This window comes from Oncorhynchus clarkii, chromosome 12 (genome assembly GCF_045791955.1).
Source record: "Oncorhynchus clarkii lewisi isolate Uvic-CL-2024 chromosome 12, UVic_Ocla_1.0, whole genome shotgun sequence".
NCBI lineage: Eukaryota > Metazoa > Chordata > Actinopteri > Salmoniformes > Salmonidae > Oncorhynchus > Oncorhynchus clarkii.
Genome location: NC_092158.1, coordinates 67,533,455 through 67,543,241, shown reverse-complemented (window position 1 = coordinate 67,543,241; position 9,787 = coordinate 67,533,455).

Sequence of the window (9,787 nt, the reverse complement as noted above, 5' to 3'; positions counted from 1 at the left end):
ATGCACGGCCCCATATTGCAAGGATCTGTACACAATTCCTGGAAGCTGAAAATGTCCCAGTTCTTCCATGGCCTGCATACTCACCAGACATGTCACCCGTTGAGCATGTTTGGGATGCTCTGGGTCAACATGTACGACACAGCGTGTTCCAGTTCCTGCCAATATCCAGCAACTTCGCACAGCCATTGAAGAGTGGGGCAACATTCCACAGGCCACAATCAGCAGCCTGATCAACTCTATGCGAAGGTGATGTGTCACACTGCATGAGGCAAGTGGTGGTCACACCAGATACTGACTGGTTTTCTGATCCACGCCCCTACTTTTTTTTTAAGGTATCTGACCAACAGATGCATATCTGTATTCCCAGTCATGTGAAATCCATAGATTAGAGCCTAATGAATATATTTTAATTGACTGATTAATTCATGCATGTTTGTATGTATGTCGGAGCATGTGTTTGCTTATGTTGTAATTCCATTTCTGTGTCATTGTGTCAGGAAATTGGTCATAGTCATGTGACTGTAGAAATGTGTATGTGGTGTGTGTGGGGGGTATTGTCAGATAGTGAGTGCATGGCCTGGATCACAGAAAAGTCAGACTCACTTATTTTCTCACTTTCTCGCTTCTATTTTCCATCATTTATATTCCAACTTACTCTGTCTCTAATTCAAACTCCTGACATTCCAAACATTTTCATGACTTACATCTGAAATTAGCATTATTGTTCTGTCTGTTCTGTCTGTTCTGTCTGTCGGTCTGTCGGTCTTGGTCTGGTCTGGTCTGGTCTGGTCTTGTCTTGTCTGTGCCTAGGAAGGAATGGAAAGAAAGAGGGAGGCCAGTGGTCAGAAGCCTCGGCGCTCTCCAACTCTGTAATCTGTGTGAGGCAGAAACGTCCAGCCGATCTCCCAGGCAACAACCTCTAATTTGGGATGTATTTTGAGAGGTTTATTGGGCTGGCTTCCCTGGTCTGAGGCTGAAACGTGGAGTCAACAATTACATTGTGTTATTTTCAACTCAAGGCCTATTCACATGCAGGCAGGGAAGGATCCTACGGGGCAGTTGATCAAGCTATTGACTTTTTCTTTTCTTTTTCAAAATGATCTTGGAAAGTAAGGGCAAAGCAGGAGAAATCAAAGCTGCATTTTGGTGGAATGTAGAATTTTCACATTCACATTCACATTTGAGGTCAAAATAGCACTTATGTGATACAGTAATTAATTAAACAGGTTGAGATGCACACTACAACACTTAACAGTTGATAGTAGCTCGTCTTCCCTATACTTAGAATCGAGTGTACATCCTTCCATACAGATCAAAGAACAATTGTCCAGTCAATTAATATTGCTGTGTTGCGGTTGATTTGGTGTTTTGATGTGTTTTCCCAACAGCACATCACACTGACAGCCCACACTTGATAATATGGCTGACTTTCACACAATGACACATTTGACATAAGGGTATATAATAAATAGCATCAGTCATCTGCCTACAGTTTGGGGCTACGGTATGTAACATGCCTTGTACCGTATTCCTGCCATGAACTCATTTACCCCTCTGAAGTCGACCACGTAGGCTAAGTCTTGACATGTGAGCCACGTAGATCACCACATTTAACAGGAGTAATAGGCTCAACCTGTAAAACACACGTAGCTTCCTATGTGCAGGCGAGCAGGCCCATGGTGGTACATAATAACCAGCTACGGCCTCGTCCAGGTGTGTGCCCATAATACAATGTCATTTTGTTTAGGGAGCAAGCCTACAGTTAAGCCAAGCATGTGCTGCGGTGCCATAAAACGGCGATGACAAACAAAGATATCACCACTGTATGCAGATGACCTTTCACCCCCTCAGTGGCAGGGTGCATAGCTACACTAGAGGGTGAAATGTGTTAACAGCTGCCAATGGGAGTTGGCTGGTTATTATCTTATTTCCCGTTCATTTGGGCTGTGATGTGTGTATGAAGGTAACATATTTCAGTTGAAAAAAAACTGCTTTCATTATGTCAAACTGCTTTCAATGTCCAAATGTATGAAAATATACAAAGCTATATATCATGTTTACTGTACAATCCATGTGTACTGTTCACAGCATTTGAAATATTAATTTGATACAAACAGTCAGTGTGCCTTTGCAAATTGCAGATTGAGTTAAAAGCTTTTCTCAATTTCAGAATCTGGGAAGAATTTGACAATGTCACAAATCAAGAAACTGTCAGCTTTGAATGAAATATCCTTCAACAGTGCCCTAAAATTTGTGTCCAACTTCTCGTCTCTTGGAAGCCAATTTTCCACAGAGTGCTGGTACTGGTGCGTCAGGCCAGGAATGAGAGCTAAGCTCACTCGTCCCAGGCCTGGACCTGGACCACCCTGTTCTGGCATACTGTAGGACTACGTCCAAAATAGTACCCTATTTCCTACATACTGTAATGCACTACTTTTGACCAGAGACCTATGGGACCTGCTCAAATGTGATGCACTACATGGGGAATAGTGTGCTATTTGGGACACACAGCTTAGGCCTCTGGACACATTCCAGCTTCTAGAAGCACCCGTCTCTTCAGCCTGGAAAATGACTCCTCATTGGAAGAGAGTTGAGGCTATACTTTCTGTTTTTCATTCATTCCACATTGACTGAAGACACTTGGTTAGGAGTGAATACTGTTGATCTATAAATAAAAAATTCTAATTAGGGACAATATACAATATAGACAGTGTACAAAACATTAGGAACACCGTCCTAATATTGAGTTGCACCCCATTTTGCCATCAGTAGTCGGTGCGACTACTACCATACCCCTTTCGAAGGCAGTTACATTTTTTGTCTTGCCCATTCAACATCTGACTGGCACACATACACAATCCATGTCTCAAGGCTTAAAAATCCTTCTTTAACCTGTCTCCTCCCCTTCATCTACACTGATTTGAAGTGGATTTAACAAGTGACATCAATAAAGGATCATAGCTTTCACCTGGATTCATTTGGTCAGTCTATGTCATGGAAAGAGCAGGTGTTCCTAATGTTTTGAACACTGCATTTGGCCATAATATCACATTATCCCAATCCCAAGTTTGCAATAACTTGAAACTGAACTTCAAATAGTTATAAATAAACAGTGGAAGAGTCCGAATACCCTTACTTGCATTCTAAATTATAGCAATTTTGGGTATGCGAAAATAAAGTTTTATTGTATGTGAAATTTTGAAAACTGAGTAAGCTTTAACCCTTTACACTTGTGGGAATTGGTCTACATGGAAAGGGCTACATTTAAATGTTTCTTACAGAAGAAATATGAATAGCATATGCATAAGCATGGTAGTAATTGAAAGGGTTTGGAAAATGGAATTGCGGTAAAAATTCGTAGACCAAAGTTGAGGACACAAAAAGTTCACCTGACACAAGACTGAATCCAAACATTACACTGTGGATTGTATGTGATTTTACATTTACTTACCATATTTGTTGATAAGGAAATCAAACAATGATTTGGATACGTTCAGTAACACGATAAGAATATTCCTGGAAAATGTGGGGCAGGTGCAACACACTACAACAAAAATGACAAGGGTTTGAGTGAGAGGACTAATTGGCCACACTTCGCTCCAAAGTGTGCACAGTTCCTAAGTCATTTCAATGCACTTTTATGACTCAGAGTCTTCACCTATGAAGGTGCTTTGTTGAGCTCTCCTAGCTGTGCCGTTGAGGAACTAGAGCAAGCCCACTTCTGGTGGTTTTGTTTGGAACACAACCCTGCATCCCTCCATCACACAATTACTGTTGTTTACGCAATCCAAAACCTGCCCATTATAAACCGCAATCTGGGTCAAGTGGGCACAATTTGAAAGTGTGTTCTATTGCCAACGTTTATAAAGTAAAGATCTTACAGTGTTAGGCTTTCACAAGGCAATTCAGAGAAACAGGTCGTAATTTTGGTGCATGTTGAAAGGAGAGTCTAGAAAGGAGTCATGAGTGCATTCAGGTGCATGTTCCCTGGCAAATTCTCTTCAAAATAGCTGAACATAGACGTATTCTGTTCGGAACAACACGGGGTATAACATCATGCCACCTTGTAACTGTAACATCAAACATAGTGATCGAAAAACGTTGACACTGTATGACAGGTTTTGTGATAGGGAAATGTGAGGTGCACATTTGGACTTTTCTTGGCTTGCGCTCGTATGACGTCAAAGCAGTATTTATTAGAATCAGCATCTCATCTTTCAAAACACATCAAGTCCTCTTCATTTACAGCATTTGCTTCACTCAGACAAATGTGGGGGGGGGGGTTTGTTGCAAAAGTTGCCCAATTAGCGCGAGGGTCGACGAACACATGTCACATGCTGTCACATGCTGTCACATGCGCTACTCAAGTTCAAAACAGCTGTCATTTACAGCATGTTACTACTGTACAGCCACAGCGTTCGAATTTAGGTGCTTATTAGTGCCCAAATCTGCCATTTTCAACCTGTATATGGGTACAAGTGTAAAGGTCTACATGCCAGGAGGTCATACTCATTTCGGCTTTTCATCTAGTAGAATTTGCTGCACACTATTGAAAGACTGTTCTCTTCCTCGAGACCCGAGTGTCTGACAACAGCTGATTATGACCCGAGGGGACAAGCTGTACCAAAAGGAATGAATGGCAATTAGATGACACATTTTCAGTAGGATGAGCCTAGTATGCTGATATTTGTTGCTTACTGCATTTAACTATCATCATTACACCCAAGCATTTTAATTAAACCACAACGTTGGTACCAACATTGCAAGCTGTTAGGACAAACTTTGTTTTTGGCAGTATTACTCGGGAATGTCATAAGCTAATTTGTGCTTACATTTAAGAGTATCCTGTCAATCTCGGTAGAGTTACTGTAAAGAGACGTGAAGTGGTGAAATCGTTAAAACCCATTTATGAGTCAAGAAATGGCAAGTGCTCATTTTTAACTGTAAAATCCTACATCCTAAGTTGTCACAGCTGTGGCTTACAGTGCATTAGTGCAGTATCTAGTGCATATTAGCATCTAGTGAACTGATGTTATAGTTCACCCAATCTCTGATATACGTATATTAAGATGGGGTAAACGATCCCTTCCATTCATTTTGACTCTGCCTACAATGTTAGCACTGCTCTACACGGATGTCCAACTCTTATTCAGGTAGCTACTACCACTGCAATTGCTATGCCCTGGGGTTGAGAGGGGAAAGTTTTGCCTGGCAAGCGATTTCAGGTGGAAATGTAGATGGAGGACGATACAGTAACAGGTGGGCTCCTCTGGGACCGTTGGAAAAACAGAGGCAGGTATTTCGATCAGGCATGGGGACACTCCTGCACTCCGGCAGATGGCTATTTTTTCCTCCACTCAAAGGAGCATATGGATCCAGAAAGCAGATATTTGTGTGTGTGTGTTTGTGTGTGTAGAAGAAGATTTAAATATGAATCACTCTTTCCTGAGGTGAAAGACTGAGCACTAGCGTCTTGGACCTGAGGTCTGCTGGGTGGGCCATGATGTGGCCGTAGTAGGGACTGCCAAAATACCTGTTTATTTGAGTTGGCAGTGGCTTGAATTGAAGGTTGAACAGGGGAGGACACCGATTAGGATACTGAGGAGCACAGGGTTATTACAAAAGGCAAAGTGAATCCATTATCCTGCAAACTTTAAAAAGTACTGTAAAATAACTCCATATTTCCTCATTCACTTATAATTTATTACATACATTTACCCACCTCCCCTCAGGCTTTCTTAAACTCTCCTCTAGCTCTCCTCCCAACCTTAAACTCAGACTTATTTCCAAACATACATAATAGTAAGCTGACTAACTTATTGACCCTGCTTTGTTACTTCCTTATTGAGGTCAATCTAAGCTGTTTTTATGTCCACCCCAAAACTGATCCCAACCAGTCATCCTACTGAGTGTAAGACACAAGCTCGCTCTCATTCTCTACTCCCCTATTCCAGCGAGATGTCTTTGTGTGAAGATAGTGGTGATGATTTGATGTCCTCCATACTTTTATGGGCCGCCATAGCCCTTTAATTTGGCAACCTCAGCTATATCACAAGGGCCTGCATCTCTGTGGTCGCCATCTTGCCAAAGAGAGCAAGCAGAGCCTGGGCAATGTAAAAGTCAAGGCTCTAGGGAGAAATTGACACTAGGCAGTGGCACAGATCTAGGATCAGCTTATCCAGCTTCAATGTTAACTGTCATCAGTAAGAGGTGAAATGGAAAACTGCCAATGCATGTCGGGGGCAACTTTCACCACCAACTCAATCTGTTAGTGCTGTTCCTTACATTTCTATCTGCAAATCCAGAGCCTGAATAGATCACATCTTCTCGGTCTCTACAAGAGTCAGAAATAGATTACACAAAGATGAGCCTGTTTCATTGAGTTCCAGAGAGTTTTTGATTTTATATCTAGGGATCTTTTAGCCTACAGTTGGCTAAAGACAGGGATTGATGGGATATTTTATCCCGCAATCCAGTCTCTTTACAAAGTACCAATTGCTTGTGTGTGTAACGGATGTGAAACGGCTAGCTTAGTTAGCGTGGGCGCTAAATAGCGTTTCAATCAGTGACGTCACTTGCTCTGAGACCTTGAAGTAGTAGTTCCCCTTGCTCTGCAAGGGCCGCGGCTTTTGTGGAGCGATGGGTAACGACGCTTCGTAGGTGTCAGTTGTTGATGTGTGCAGAAGGTCCCTGGTTCGCGCCCGGGTATGGGCGAGGGGACGGTTTAAAAATTATACTGATTGATGCTGTTGACCCGGATTACTGGTTGCTGCGGAAAAAGGAGGAAGGTCAAAAGGGGGGTGAGTGTAACGGATGTGAAACGGCTAGCTTAGTTAGCGTGGGCGCTAAATAGCGTTTCAATCAGTGACGTCACTTGCTCTGAGACCTTGAAGTAGTAGTTCCCCTTGCTCTGCAAGGGCCGCGGCTTTTGTGGAGCGATGGGTAACGACGCTTCGTAGGTGTCAGTTGTTGATGTGTGCAGAAGGTCCCTGGTTCGCACCCGGGTATGGGCGATGGGACGGTCTAAATTTATACTGTTACATGTGCATGTTAATGAATATCGTCAGACTGGTTTCCCACAAACTCAGGGGGTAAAACAAGGAGGCGCCTTATCACAGACTTTGTTTGCTATGTTTATTAATGATTTGGCCAACTAATTTAGAACAGTTAAAAATTGGAGTAAGATAGGATAATGAAATGCTAAGTATCCTTTTATATGCTGATGATATTATTTTGACGGCAAAAACTGAACAAGACCTGCAGAACATGTTATTGTGTGCAGTCAATTGGTTCAAAAGATGGAAAGTCATGAGCAGCCAGACAAAAACACAGATGATGCGTTTTAGAAAACCAGGTACTAAGTAAGAGAAGTGTTTTTGTGAAGGGTTTACTAGCAATTATAAATATTTTAGTATTTTATTGATGAACATATTACCTTTCTATACGGAACAACTGTCATGGCCGACTCAGCAAGTAGAGCTCTTAGAAGAGTTATAGGAAGAACAAAAAAACACAAAGATATTGGTTACGTATGGCTACGTATTCCAAACTGTATCAGACGTGCGTTTGCCCTGTTCTGAACTATTCTGCAGGAGTGTGGGGTGCTTAGAGGTTTCCCCCAAAAAACGAACATGTCCATAACAGAGCAGTACGTTACTTTTTAGGTGTCCACAAGTTTGCACCTATATTTGCAATAACTGGGGACATGAGCTGGGAACCCTGTGAGGTGAGATGGAAGGCGTGTATGGTGAGACTTTGGAATAACTGTTGGATATGCCAATTACCAGAAAAGGCAGTTGTGTTTTTTCCAATGGGATCTATCCATATGGGGAGCCTGGGAAACTGAAATGTCTGACCTTTTCCAGCAGTCTGATTGTGAACATGTGTACGAAAATCTAATTATGGGAGACATAGATATGATTTAAAAAAACAACTGTTGATGCAATATGAAAAAAAATGGGTGGAGGAGATGAATCAAAAACCCAAATTGAGAACTTTTTGTTTAAGGGTGAATTTGTGTGCGAGAGAGATTATGTATAACCTACCTAAAAACAAGAAATCGCTATGTGAAGAGGTAAGATGAAGGATATTGCCTCTGCGTATTGAAACACGTTGGTATTTTGGTGAAATGGAAGATTGCCCTTTCTACCACAATATATGCTCGCTCTTATTTACCGGAAAGCCCACCAGATATACCCTGGCATTATGTGGCTGACTGATGAGGAGAAACTGAAATATTTTTTGTCCATTGTGTATGTGGCAAATGGCACATGTGTATATATATATATATATAGATTGTGTATAGGCCTGTCTTCCATATAAATCTTCGCTTTGTGCCAGACTGGGTTCAAATGCCTTCTGTTTCATTTTTCTGTATTTTTTTATCTATATATGTAATGTATGTGTGTATGTATATTTGCATGTAGTCTCTAGTTACTGTTTGGATAACCTTTTTTACTATTATGTATTGAAATATATATATATATATTTTAAATATGTATTGTTTACCCTTTCTGCAATGTGCACTGCAGAGAACACAGAAGAAGAATGATCACTGAATTATCACAGTGAATTATTGTAACGTTTGTTTATGTGTCAATTAATCCTATAAGGTTGCCAACTGGCGATTTGACACTAAAATAAAATGTCATTCATTCATTCATTCATTCATTCATTCATTCTGAACACTTCCCCAAAACGGAATCCACCCCAGGATAACTGATGATTGCTTAATATGGTGGGGGGTTGGCTGTCAGGGGTTGACCCTGATGTTAGCATACTAGTAGATCAAGCCCCTCCTGGAAGGAAATATGAAGTTCCCAGCTTGCACATAACGTTCTGAAAACGATATGTTTATTAAAGCTTGGTGAGAGCGTGGTCGTCCTATGGTTATTTTGCATACAACCTTCCCACAACATTCTGTGAATGGTGCACGATAGTTGCTTGCCAACTAGCACATTTGGTTCTTTGGAAGATGTGGGAATGTACATTTTTGGTTTCCTATTGGTTCTGGGAACGGAAGTTAAACATTTTTCCTGTTCGGGGAATGTTCATTTTTAGGTTGCAGGAAGGTTCTGAGAATGTTATATAATGGTTCCCTGAAAGTTTTCCTGGGAGGTATTATTATCATTCTGAGAACTGAAATTATAGGTTATTTTGAGGTTTTTGAATAACTTCCATAAAACCTTCACTGAATGATTCAATAAGGCATTTAATATCACTGCTAGCTTTGTTTGGGTTAACTGTTCTGAAATCCAAGCATAGATAGGACAGATGGAAATTAATTTGCTTAGGCATTAATCACAAAAACACTTTTTTTATTGTGGCATGGCGTCAGTGAGATTCAAACCTATGATCTTCTATTATCTATCCATGGAATTAGTATAGTGGACAATTATTATTTTTTTTACTCATATAAAGCTGTTCATTTTAGTCTATTAGAACACACATAATTTCGAAGGAAACAAGCACTCATTAAGATTAGGTGTGGCCAATTAGTGGGCGCGGCCAACACACTTGAACAAGATAGAGGATAGAGAGCGCTTTGTTGACGCTGAGATAGGAATGTATATGTTTTTCAATAACATTCTTAGAATGTTCTTTGAACGTTACTAATGTTTTCTTGTGGTTTTTACTGAATGTTTTCTTAATGTTCTGAGAACATGACTTTAAATATAAACATGAGGAAACCTGTACTGAAATTCCCACAGAAGAACGTTGTTTCTTAACGTTCTCGGAACAATTTGATTACCAGGTTTCCTCATGGTTGTATTTAAAGGCATGCTCT